We start from the raw sequence: 13,242 nt of genomic DNA, 5'->3' as shown, positions 1-13,242 counted from the left end.
AAGTATTTGGGCTTCAAAAAAGTTGAACATTTTCATGAAGGATTTGGGCTTCAAAAAAGTTGAAAATTTTCATGAAGGATTTCGGCTTCAAAAAAGTTGAATATTTTCATGAAGTATTTGGGCTTCAAAAAAGTTGAAAATTTTCAAGAAGAAATTGGGCTTCAAAAAAGTTGAATATATTCATGAAGTATTTGGGCATCAAAAAAGTTGAAAATATTCATGAAGTATTTGGGCTTCAAAAAAGTTGAACATTTTCATGAAGGATTTCGGCTTCAAAAAAGTTGAAAATTTTCATGAAGGACTTCGGCTTCAAAAAAGTTGAATATATTCATGAAGTATTTCGGCTTCAAAAAAGTTGAATATTTTCATGAAGTATTTGGGCTTCAAAAAAGTTGAAAATTTTCATGAAGGATTTGGGCTTCAAAAAAGTTGAATATATTCATGAAGAAATTCGGCTTCAAAAAAGTTGAACATTTTCATGAATTATTTCGGCTTCAAAAAAGTTGAAAATTTTCATGAAGAAATTGGGCTTCAAAAAAGTTGAATATATTCATGAAGTATTTGGGCATCAAAAAAGTTGAAAATATTCATAAAGTATTTGGGCTTCAAAAAAGTTGAACATTTTCATGAAGGATTTGGGCTTCAAAAAAGTTGAAAATTTTCATGAAGGATTTCGGCTTCAAAAAAGTTGAACATTTTCATGAAGTATTTCGGCTTCAAAAAAGTTGAAAATTTTCATGAAGAAATTGGGCTTCAAAAAAGTTGAATATATTCATGAAGTATTTGGGCATCAAAAAAGTTGAAAATATTCATGAAGTATTTGGGCTTCAAAAAAGTTGAACATTTTCATGAAGGATTTGGGCTTCAAAAAAGTTGAAAATTTTCATGAAGGACTTCGGCTTCAAAAAAGTTGAATATATTCATGAAGTATTTCGGCTTCAAAAAAGTTGAATATTTTCATGAAGTATTTGGGCTTCAAAAAAGTTGAAAATTTTCATGAAGGATTTGGGCTTCAAAAAAGTTGAATATATTCATGAAGAAATTCGGCTTCAAAAAAGTTGAAAATTTTCATGAAGTATTTGGGCTTCAAAAAAGTTGAAAATTTTCATGAAGTATTTGGGCTTCAAAAAAGTTGAAAATTTTCATGAAGTATTTGGGGTTCAAAAAAGTTGAATATATTCATGAAGCATTTGGGCTTCAAAAAAGTTGAACATTTTCATGAAGGATTTGGGCTTCAAAAAAGTTGAACATTTTCAAGAAGAAATTCGGCTTCAAAAAAGTTGAACATTTTCATGAAGTATTTGGGCTTCAAAAAAGTTGAAAATTTTCATGAAGGATTTGGGCTTCAAAAAAGTTGAATATATTCATGAAGAAATTCGGCTTCAAAAAAGTTGAATATTTTCATGAAGTATTTGGGCTTCAAAAAAGTTGAAAATTTTCGTGAAGTATTTGGGCTTCAAAAAAGTTGAACATTTTCATGAAGGATTTGGGCTTCAAAAAAGTTGAACATTTTCAAGAAGAAATTCGGCTTCAAAAAAGTTGAAAATTTTCAAGAAGAAATTCGGCTTCAAAAAAGTTGAAAATTTTCATGAAGTATTTCGGCTTCAAAAAAGTTGAAAATTTTCATGAAGGATTTGGGCTTCAAAAAAGTTGAATATATTCATGAAGAAATTCGGCTTCAAAAAAGTTGAATATTTTCATGAAGTATTTGGGCTTCAAAAAAGTTGAAAATTTTCATGAAGTATTTGGGCTTCAAAAAAGTTGAACATTTTCATGAAGAAATTGGGCTTCAAAAACGTTGAATATATTCATGAAGTATTTGGGCATCAAAAAAGTTGAAAATATTCATAAAGTATTTGGGCTTCAAAAAAGTTGAACATTTTCATGAAGGATTTGGGCTTCAAAAAAGTTGAAAATTTTCATGAAGGATTTCGGCTTCAAAAAAGTTGAACATTTTCATGAAGAAATTGGGCTTCAAAAAAGTTGAATATATTCATGAAGTATTTGGGCATCAAAAAAGTTGAAAATATTCATGAAGTATTTGGGCTTCAAAAAAGTTGAACATTTTCATGAAGGATTTGGGCTTCAAAAAAGTTGAAAATTTTCATGAAGGACTTCGGCTTCAAAAAAGTTGAATATATTCATGAAGTATTTGGGCTTCAAAAAAGTTGAATATTTTCATGAAGTATTTGGGCTTCAAAAAAGTTGAAAATTTTCATGAAGGATTTGGGCTTCAAAAAAGTTGAATATATTCATGAAGAAATTCGGCTTCAAAAAAGTTGAACATTTTCATGAAGTATTTGGGCTTCAAAAAAGTTGAAAATTTTCATGAAGGATTTGGGCTTCAAAAAAGTTGAACATTTTCATGAAGAAATTGGGCTTCAAAAACGTTGAATATATTCATGAAGTATTTGGGCATCAAAAAAGTTGAAAATATTCATAAAGTATTTGGGCTTCAAAAAAGTTGAACATTTTCATGAAGGATTTGGGCTTCAAAAAAGTTGAAAATTTTCATGAAGGATTTCGGCTTCAAAAAAGTTGAACATTTTCATGAAGAAATTGGGCTTCAAAAAAGTTGAATATATTCATGAAGTATTTGGGCATCAAAAAAGTTGAAAATATTCATGAAGTATTTGGGCTTCAAAAAAGTTGAACATTTTCATGAAGGATTTGGGCTTCAAAAAAGTTGAAAATTTTCATGAAGGACTTCGGCTTCAAAAAAGTTGAATATATTCATGAAGTATTTCGGCTTCAAAAAAGTTGAATATTTTCATGAAGTATTTGGGCTTCAAAAAAGTTGAAAATTTTCATGAAGGATTTGGGCTTCAAAAAAGTTGAATATATTCATGAAGAAATTCGGCTTCAAAAAAGTTGAACATTTTCATGAAGTATTTGGGCTTCAAAAAAGTTGAAAATTTTCATGAAGGATTTGGGCTTCAAAAAAGTTGAATATATTCATGAAGAAATTCGGCTTCAAAAAAGTTGAACATTTTCATGAAGTATTTGGGCTTCAAAAAAGTTGAAAATTTTCATGAAGTATTTGGGCTTCAAGAAAGTTGAAAATTTTCATGAAGTATTTGGGGTTCAAAAAAGTTGAATATATTCATGAAGCATTTGGGCTTCAAAAAAGTTGAACATTTTCATGAAGGATTTGGGCTTCAAAAAAGTTGAACATTTTCAAGAAGAAATTCGGCTTCAAAAAAGTTGAACATTTTCATGAAGTATTTGGGCTTCAAAAAAGTTGAAAATTTTCATGAAGGATTTGGGCTTCAAAAAAGTTGAATATATTCATGAAGAAATTCGGCTTCAAAAAAGTTGAATATTTTCATGAAGTATTTGGGCTTCAAAAAAGTTGAAAATTTTCATGAAGTATTTGGGCTTCAAAAAAGTTGAACATTTTCATGAAGGATTTGGGCTTCAAAAAAGTTGAACATTTTCAAGAAGAAATTCGGCTTCAAAAAAGTTGAAAATTTTCAAGAAGAAATTCGGCTTCAAAAAAGTTGAAAATTTTCATGAAGTATTTCGGCTTCAAAAAAGTTGAATATATTCATGAAGAAATTCGGCTTCAAAAAAGTTGAATATTTTCATGAAGTATTTGGGCTTCAAAAAAGTTGAAAATTTTCATAAAGTATTTTGGCTTCAAAAAAGTTGAACATTTTCATGAAGGATTTGGGCTTCAAAAAAGTTGAACATTTTCAAGAAGAAATTCGGCTTCAAAAAAGTTGAAAATTTTCATGAAGTATTTCGGCTTCAAAAAAGTTGAAAATTTTCATGAAGAAATTGGGCTTCAAAAAAGTTGAATATATTCATGAAGTATTTGGGCATCAAAAAAGTTGAAAATATTCATAAAGTATTTGGGCTTCAAAAAAGTTGAACATTTTCATGAAGGATTTCGGCTTCAAAAAAGTTGAATATTTTCATGAAGTATTTGGGCTTCAAAAAAGTTGAAAATTTTCATGAAGAAATTGGGCTTCAAAAAAGTTGAATATATTCATGAAGTATTTGGGCATCAAAAAAGTTGAAAATATTCATGAAGTATTTGGGCTTCAAAAAAGTTGAACATTTTCATGAAGGATTTCGGCTTCAAAAAAGTTGAAAATTTTCATGAAGGATTTCGGCTTCAAAAAAGTTGAATATTTTCATGAAGGATTTGGGCTTCAAAAAAGTTGAATATATTCATGAAAATATTCGGCTTCAAAAAAGTTGAATATTTTCATGAAGTATTTGGGCTTCAAAAAAGTTGAAAATTTTCATGAAGTATTTGGGCTTCAAAAAAGTTGAACATTTTCATGAAGGATTTGGGCTTCAAAAAAGTTGAACATTTTCAAGAAGAAATTCGGCTTCAAAAAAGTTGAAAATTTTCATGAAGTATGAAGGATTTCGGCTTTAAAAAAGTCGAACGTTTTCATGAAGTATTTGGGCTTCAAAAAAGTCGAACATTTTCATGAAAAGATTTCGGCTTCAAAAAAGTTGAAAATTTTCACGACAGGATTTCGGCTTTAAAAAAGTCGAACATTTTCATGAAGTATTTCAGCTCCAAAAAAGTTGAACATTTTCATGAAGTATTTCAGCTTCAAAAAAGTTGAAAATTTTCATGAAAAGATTTCGGCTTCAAAAAAGTTGAAAATTTTCATGAAAAGATTTCGGCTTCAAAAAAGTTGAAAATTTTCACGACAGGATTTCGGCTTTAAAAAAGTCGAACATTTTCATGAAGTATTTCAGCTTCAAAAAAGTTGAAAATTTTCATGAAAAGATGTCGGCTTCAAAAAAGTTGAAAATTTTCACGACAGGATTTCGGCTTTAAAAAAGTCGAACGTTTTCATGAAGTATTTCGGCTTCAAAAAAGTCGAACATTTTCATGAAGTATTTGGGCTTCAAAAAAGTTGAAAATTTTCACGACAGGATTTCGGCTTTAAAAAAGTCGAACATTTTCATGAAGTATTTCGGCTTCAAAAAAGTTGAAAATTTTCATGAAAAGATTTCGGCTTCAAAAAAGTTGAAAATTTTCACGAAAAGATTTCGGCTTCAAAAAAGTTGAAAATTTTCACGACCGGATTTCGGCTTTAAAAAAGTCGAACGTTTTCATGAAGTATTTCGGATTCAAAAAAGTCGAACATTTTCATGAAGTATTTCAGCTTCAAAAAAGTTGAACATTTTCATGAAGTATTTCAGCTTCAAAAAAGTTGAAAATTTTCATGAAAAGATTTCGGCTTCAAAAAAGTTGAAAATTTTCACGACAGGATTTTGGCTTTAAAAAAGTCGAACCTTTTCATGAAGTGTTTGGGCTTCCAAAAAGTTTAAAATTTTCATGAAAAGATTTCGGCTTCAAAAAAGTTGAAAATTTTCACGACAGGATTTCGGCTTTAAAAAAGTCGAACATTTTCATGAAGTATTTCAGCTTCAAAAAAGATGAACATTTTCATGAAGTATTTCAGCTTCAAAAAAGTTGAAAATTTTCATGAAAAGATTTCGGCTTCAAAAAAGTTGAAAATTTTCATGAAAAGATTTCGGCTTCAAAAAAGTTGAAAATTTTCACGACAGGATTTCGGCTTTAAAAAAGTTGAACATTTTCATGAAGTATTTCAGCTTCAAAAAAGTTGAAAATTTTCATGAAAAGATTTCGACTTCAAAAAAGTTGAAAATTTTCACGACAGGATTTTGGCTTTAAAAAAGTCGAACATTTTCATGAAGTATTTGGGCTTCAAAAAAGTTGAAAATTTTCACGACAAGATTTCGGCTTCAAAAAAGTTGAAAATTTTCACGACAGGATTTCGGCGTTAAAAAAGTTGAACATTTTCATGAAGTATTTGGGCTTCAAAAAAGTTGAATTTTTTCACGACAGGATTTCGGCTTTAAAAAAGTCGAACATTTTCATGAAGTATTTCAGCTTCAAAAAAGTTGAAAATTTTCATGAAAAGATTTCGGCTTCAAAAAAGTTGAAAATTTTCATGAAAAGATTTCGGCTTCAAAAAAGTTGAAAATTTTCACGACAGGATTTCGGCTTTAAAAAAGTCGAACATTTTCATGAAGTATTTCAGCTTCAAAAAAGTTGAAAATTTTCATGAAAAGATTTCGGCTACAAAAAAGTTGAAAATTTTCATGAAAAGATTTCGGCTTCAAAAAAGTTGAAAATTTTCACGACAGGATTTCGGCTTTAAAAAAGTCGAACATTTTCATGAAGTATTTCGGATTCAAAAAAGTCGAACATTTTCATGAAGTATTTGGGCTTCAAAAAAGTTGAAAATTTTCACGACCGGATTTTGGCTTTAAAAAAGTCGAACGTTTTCATGAAGTATTTTGGATTCAAAAAAGTTGAAAATTTTCATGAAAAGATTTCGGCTTCAAAAAAGTTGAAAATTTTCATGAAAAGATTTCGGCTTCAAAAAAGTTGAAAATTTTCACGACAGGATTTCGGCTTTAAAAAAGTCGAACGTTTTCATGAAGTATTTAGGATTCAAAAAAGTCGAACATTTTCATGAAGTATTTCGGATTCAAAAAAGTTGAAAATTTTCATGAAAAGATTTTGGCTTCAAAAAAGTTGAAAATTTTCATGAAGTATTTCAGCTTCAAAAAAGTTGAAAATTTTCATGAAAAGATTTCGGCTTCAAAAAAGTTGAAAATTTTCATGAAGAGATTTCGGCTTCAAAAAAGTTGAAAATTTTCACGACAGGATTTCGGCTTTAAAAAAGTCGAACATTTTCATGAAGTATTTCAGCTTCAAAAAAGTTGAAAATTTTCATGAAAAGATTTCGGCTTCAAAAAAGTTGAAAATTTTCATGAAAAGATTTCGGCTTCAAAAAAGTTGAAAATTTTCATGAAAAGATTTCGACTTCAAAAAAGTTGAAAATTTTCACGACAGGGTTTTGGCTTTAAAAAAGTCGAACATTTTCATGAAGTATTTGGGCTTCAAAAAAGTTGAAAATTTTCACGACAAGATTTCGGCTTCAAAAAAGTTGAAAATTTTCATGAAAAGATTTCGGCTTCAAAAAAGTTGAAAATTTTCATGAAAAGATTTCGGCTTCAAAAAAGTTGAAAATTTTCACGACAGGATTTTGGCTTTAAAAAAGTTGAACATTTTCATGAAGTATTTGGGCTTCAAAAAAGTTGAATATTTTCACGACAGGATTTCGGCTTTAAAAAAGTCGAACATTTTCATGAAGTATTTCAGCTTCAAAAAAGTTGAAAATTTTCATGAAAAGATTTCGGCTTCAAAAAAGTTGAAAATTTTCACGACAGGATTTCGGCTTTAAAAAAGTCGAACGTTTTCATGAAGTATTTCGGCTTCAAAAAAGTCGAACATTTTCATGAAGTATTTGGGCTTCAAAAAAGTTGAAAATTTTCACGACAGGATTTCGGCTTTAAAAAAGTCGAACGTTTTCATGAAGTATTTCGGCTTCAAAAAAGTCGAACATTTTCATGAAGTATTTCAGCTTCAAAAAAGTTGAAAATTTTCATGAAAAGATTTCGGCTTCAAAAAAGTTGAAAATTTTCACGAAAAGATTTCGGCTTCAAAAAAGTTGAAAATTTTCACGACCGGATTTCGGCTTTAAAAAAGTCGAACGTTTTCATGAAGTATTTCGGATTCAAAAAAGTTGAAAATTTTCATGAAAAGATTTCGGCTTCAAAAAAGTTGAAAATTTTCATGAAAAGATTTCGGCTTCAAAAAAGTTGAAAATTTTCACGACCGGATTTCGGCTTTAAAAAAGTCGAACATTTTCATGAAGTATTTCGGATTCAAAAAAGTTGAAAATTTTCATGAAAAGATTTTGGCTTCAAAAAAGTTGAAAATTTTCATGAAAACATTTCGGCTTCAAAAAAGCTGAAAATTTTCACGACAGGATTTTCAACTTTTTGGAAGCCCAAATACTTCATGAAAATGTTCGACTTTTTTAAGTCGAACATTTTCATGAAGTATTTGGGCTTCCAAAAAGTTGAAAATTTTCATGAAAAGATTTCGGCTTCAAAAAAGTTGAAAATTTTCACGACAGGATTTCGGCTTTAAAAAAGTCGAACATTTTCATGAAGTATTTCAGCTTCAAAAAAGTTGAACATTTTCATGAAGTATTTCAGCTTCAAAAAAGTTGAAAATTTTCTTGAAAAGATTTCGGCTTCAAAAAAGTTGAAAATTTTCATGAAAAGATTTCGGCTTCAAAAAAGTTGAAAATTTTCACGACAGGATTTCGGCTTTAAAAAAGTCGAACATTTTCATGAAGTATTTCAGCTTCAAAAAAGTTTAAAATTTTCATGAAAAGATTTCGGCTTCAAAAAAGTTGAAAATTTTCACGACAGGATTTCGGCTTTAAAAAAGTTGAACGTTTTCATGAAGTATTTCGGCTTCAAAAAAGTCGAACATTTTCATGAAGTATTTGGGCTTCAAAAAAGTTGAAAATTTTCACGACAGGATTTCGGCTTTAAAAAAGTCGAACATTTTCATGAAGTATTTCGGCTTCAAAAAAGTTGAAAATTTTCATGAAAAGATTTCGGCTTCAAAAAAGTTGAAAATTTTCACGAAAAGATTTCGGCTTCAAAAAAGTTGAAAATTTTCACGACCGGATTTCGGCTTTAAAAAAGTCGAACGTTTTCATGAAGTATTTCGGATTCAAAAAAGTCGAACATTTTCATGAAGTATTTCAGCTTCAAAAAAGTTGAACATTTTCATGAAGTATTTCAGCTTCAAAAAAGTTGAAAATTTTCATGAAAAGATTTCGGCTTCCAAAAAGTTGAAAATTTTCATGAAAAGATTTCGGCTTCAAAAAAGTTGAAAATTTTCACGACAGGATTTCGGCTTTAAAAAAGTCGAACATTTTCATGAAGTATTTCAGCTTCAAAAAAGTTGAACATTTTCATGAAGTATTTCAGCTTCAAAAAAGTTGAAAATTTTCTTGAAAAGATTTCGGCTTCAAAAAAGTTGAAAATTTTCATGAAAAGATTTCGGCTTCAAAAAAGTTGAAAATTTTCACAACAGGATTTCGGCTTTAAAAAAGTCGAACATTTTCATGAAGTATTTCAGCTTCAAAAAAGTTTAAAATTTTCATGAAAAGATTTCGGCTTCAAAAAAGTTGAAAATTTTCACGACAGGATTTCGGCTTTAAAAAAGTTGAACGTTTTCATGAAGTATTTCGGCTTCAAAAAAGTCGAACATTTTCATGAAGTATTTGGGCTTCAAAAAAGTTGAAAATTTTCACGACAGGATTTCGGCTTTAAAAAAGTCGAACATTTTCATGAAGTATTTCGGCTTCAAAAAAGTTGAAAATTTTCATGAAAAGATTTCGGCTTCAAAAAAGTTGAAAATTTTCACGAAAAGATTTCGGCTTCAAAAAAGTTGAAAATTTTCACGACCGGATTTCGGCTTTAAAAAAGTCGAACGTTTTCATGAAGTATTTCGGATTCAAAAAAGTCGAACATTTTCATGAAGTATTTCAGCTTCAAAAAAGTTGAACATTTTCATGAAGTATTTCAGCTTCAAAAAAGTTGAAAATTTTAATGAAAAGATTTCGGCTTCAAAAAAGTTGAAAATTTTCACGACAGGATTTTGGCTTTAAAAAAGTCGAACCTTTTCATGAAGTGTTTGGGCTTCCAAAAAGTTTAAAATTTTCATGAAAAGATTTCGGCTTAAAAAAAGTTGAAAATTTTCACGACAGGATTTCGGCTTTAAAAAAGTCGAACATTTTCATGAAGTATTTCAGCTTCAAAAAAGATGAACATTTTCATGAAGTATTTCAGCTTCAAAAAAGTTGAAAATTTTCATGAAAAGATTTCGGCTTCAAAAAAGTAGAAAATTTTCATGAAAAGATTTCGGCTTCAAAAAAGTTGAAAATTTTCACGACAGGATTTCGGCTTTAAAAAAGTTGAACATTTTCATGAAGTATTTCAGCTTCAAAAAAGTTGAAAATTTTCATGAAAAGATTTCGGCTTTAAAAAAGTTGAACATTTTCATGAAGTATTTCAGCTTCAAAAAAGTTGAAAATTTTCATGAAAAGATTTCGGCTTCAAAAAAGTTGAAAATTTTCATGAAGAGATTTCGGCTTCAAAAAAGTTGAAAATTTTCACGACAGGATTTCGGCTTTAAAAAAGTCGAACATTTTCATGAAGTATTTCAGCTTCAAAAAAGTTGAAAATTTTCATGAAAAGATTTCGGCTTCAAAAAAGTTGAAAATTTTCATGAAAAGATTTCGACTTCAAAAAAGTTGAAAATTTTCACGACAGGATTTTGGCTTTAAAAAAGTCGAACATTTTCATGAAGTATTTGGGCTTCAAAAAAGTTGAAAATTTTCACGACAAGATTTCGGCTTCAAAAAAGTTGAAAATTTTCACGACAGGATTTTGGCTTTAAAAAAGTTGAACATTTTCATGAAGTATTTGGGCTTCAAAAAAGTTGAATATTTTCACGACAGGATTTCGGCTTTAAAAAAGTCGAACATTTTCATGAAGTATTTCAGCTTCAAAAAAGTTGAAAATTTTCATGAAAAGATTTCGGCTTCAAAAAAGTTGAAAATTTTCATGAAAAGATTTCGGCTTCAAAAAAGTTGAAAATTTTCACGACAGGATTTCGGCTTTAAAAAAGTCAAACATTTTCATGAAGTATTTCAGCTTCAAAAAAGTTGAAAATTTTCATGAAAAGATTTCGGCTACAAAAAAGTTGAAAATTTTCATGAAAAGATTTCGGCTTCAAAAAAGTTGAAAATTTTCACGACAGGATTTCGGCTTTAAAAAAGTCGAACGTTTTCATGAAGTATTTCGGCTTTAAAAAAGTTGAACATTTTCATGAAGTATTTGGGCTTCAAAAAAGTTGAATATTTTCACGACAGGATTTCGGCTTTAAAAAAGTCGAACATTTTCATGAAGTATTTCAGCTTCAAAAAAGTTGAAAATTTTCATGAAAAGATTTCGGCTTCAAAAAAGTTGAAAATTTTCATGAAAAGATTTCGGCTTCAAAAAAGTTGAAAATTTTCACGACAGGATTTCGGCTTTAAAAAAGTCGAACATTTTCATGAAGTATTTCAGCTTCAAAAAAGTTGAAAATTTTCATGAAAAGATTTCGGCTACAAAAAAGTTGAAAATTTTCATGAAAAGATTTCGGCTTCAAAAAAGTTGAAAATTTTCACGACAGGATTTCGGCTTTAAAATAGTCGAACGTTTTCATGAAGTATTTCGGCTTCAAAAAAGTCGAACATTTTCATGAAGTATTTGGGCTTCAAAAAAGTTGAAAATTTTCACGACCGGATTTTGGCTTTAAAAAAGTCGAACGTTTTCATGAAGTATTTCGGATTCAAAAAAGTTGAAAATTTTCATGAAAAGATTTCGGCTTCAAAAAAGTTGAAAATTTTCATGAAGAGATTTCGGCTTCAAAAAAGTTGAAAATTTTCACGACAGGATTTCGGCTTTAAAAAAGTCGAACATTTTCATGAAGTATTTCAGCTTCAAAAAAGTTGAAAATTTTCATGAAAAGATTTCGGCTTCAAAAAAGTTGAAAATTTTCATGAAAAGATTTCGGCTTCAAAAAAGTTGAAAATTTTCATGAAAAGATTTCGACTTCAAAAAAGTTGAAAATTTTCACGACAGGATTTTGGCTTTAAAAAAGTCGAACATTTTCATGAAGTATTTGGGCTTCAAAAAAGTTGAAAATTTTCACGACAAGATTTCGGCTTCAAAAAAGTTGAAAATTTTCATGAAAAGATTTCGGCTTCAAAAAAGTTGAAAATTTTCATGAAAAGATTTCGGCTTCAAAAAAGTTGAAAATTTTCACGACAGGATTTTGGCTTTAAAAAAGTTGAACATTTTCATGAAGTATTTGGGCTTCAAAAAAGTTGAAAATTTTCACGACAGGATTTCGGATTCAAAAAAGTCGAACATTTTCATGAAGTATTTCGGATTCAAAAAAGTTGAAAATTTTCATGAAAAGATTTTGGCTTCAAAAAAGTTGAAAATTTTCATGAAAAGATTTCGGCTTCAAAAAAGTTGAAAATTTTCACGACAGGATTTCGGCTTTAAAAAAGTCGAACATTTTCATGAAGTATTTCAGCTTCAAAAAAGTTGAACATTTTCATGAAGTATTTCAGCTTCAAAAAAGTTGAAAATTTTCATGAAAAGATTTCGGCTTCAAAAAAGTTGAAAATTTTCATGAAAAGATTTCGGCTTCAAAAAAGTTGAAAATTTTCACGACAGGATTTCGGCTTTAAAAAAGTCGAACATTTTCATGAAGTATTTCAGCTTCAAAAAAGTTTAAAATTTTCATGAAAAGATTTCGGCTTCAAAAAAGTTGAAAATTTTCACGACAGGATTTCGGCTTTAAAAAAGTTGAACGTTTTCATGAAGTATTTCGGCTTCAAAAAAGTCGAACATTTTCATGAAGTATTTGGGCTTCAAAAAAGTTGAAAATTTTCACGACAGGATTTCGGCTTTAAAAAAGTCGAACATTTTCATGAAGTATTTCAGCTTCAAAAAAGTTGAAAATTTTCATGAAAAGATTTCGGCTTCAAAAAAGTTGAAAATTTTCATGAAAAGATTTCGGCTTCAAAAAAGTTGAAAATTTTCATGAAAAGATTTCGACTTCAAAAAAGTTGAAAATTTTCACGACAGGATTTTGGCTTTAAAAAAGTCGAACATTTTCATGAAGTATTTGGGCTTCAAAAAAGTTGAAAATTTTCACGACAGGATTTCGGCTTTAAAAAAGTCGAACATTTTCATGAAGTATTTCAGCTTCAAAAAAGTTGAAAATTTTCATGAAAAGATTTCGGCTTCAAAAAAGTTGAAAATTTTCATGAAGTATTTCAGCTTCAAAAAAGTTGAAAATTTTCATGAAAAGATTTCGGCTTCAAAAAAGTTGAAAATTTTCATGAAAAGATTTCGGCTTCAAAAAAGTTGAAAATTTTCATGAAAAGATTTCGGCTTCAAAAAAGTTGAAAATTTTCACGACAGGATTTTGGCTTTAAAAAAGTTGAACATTTTCATGAAGTATTTGGGCTTCAAAAAAGTTGAATATTTTCACGACAGGATTTCGGCTTTAAAAAAGTCGAACATTTTCATGAAGTATTTCAGCTTCAAAAAAGTTGAAAATTTTCATGAAAAGATTTCGGCTTCAAAAAAGTTGAAAATTTTCATGAAAAGATTTCGGCTTCAAAAAAGTTGAAAATTTTCATGAAAAGATTTCGGCTTCAAAAAAGTTGAAAATTTTCACAACAGGATTTCGGCTTTAAAAAAGTCGAACATTTTCATGAAGTATTTCAGCTTCAAAAAAGTTGA

This window comes from Labrus mixtus, chromosome 21 (assembly GCF_963584025.1).
Source record: "Labrus mixtus chromosome 21, fLabMix1.1, whole genome shotgun sequence".
Taxonomy (NCBI): Eukaryota; Metazoa; Chordata; class Actinopteri; order Labriformes; family Labridae; genus Labrus; species Labrus mixtus.
The sequence above is the reverse complement of the archived record's forward strand: the minus strand, read 5'-3'. Positions refer to the sequence as shown.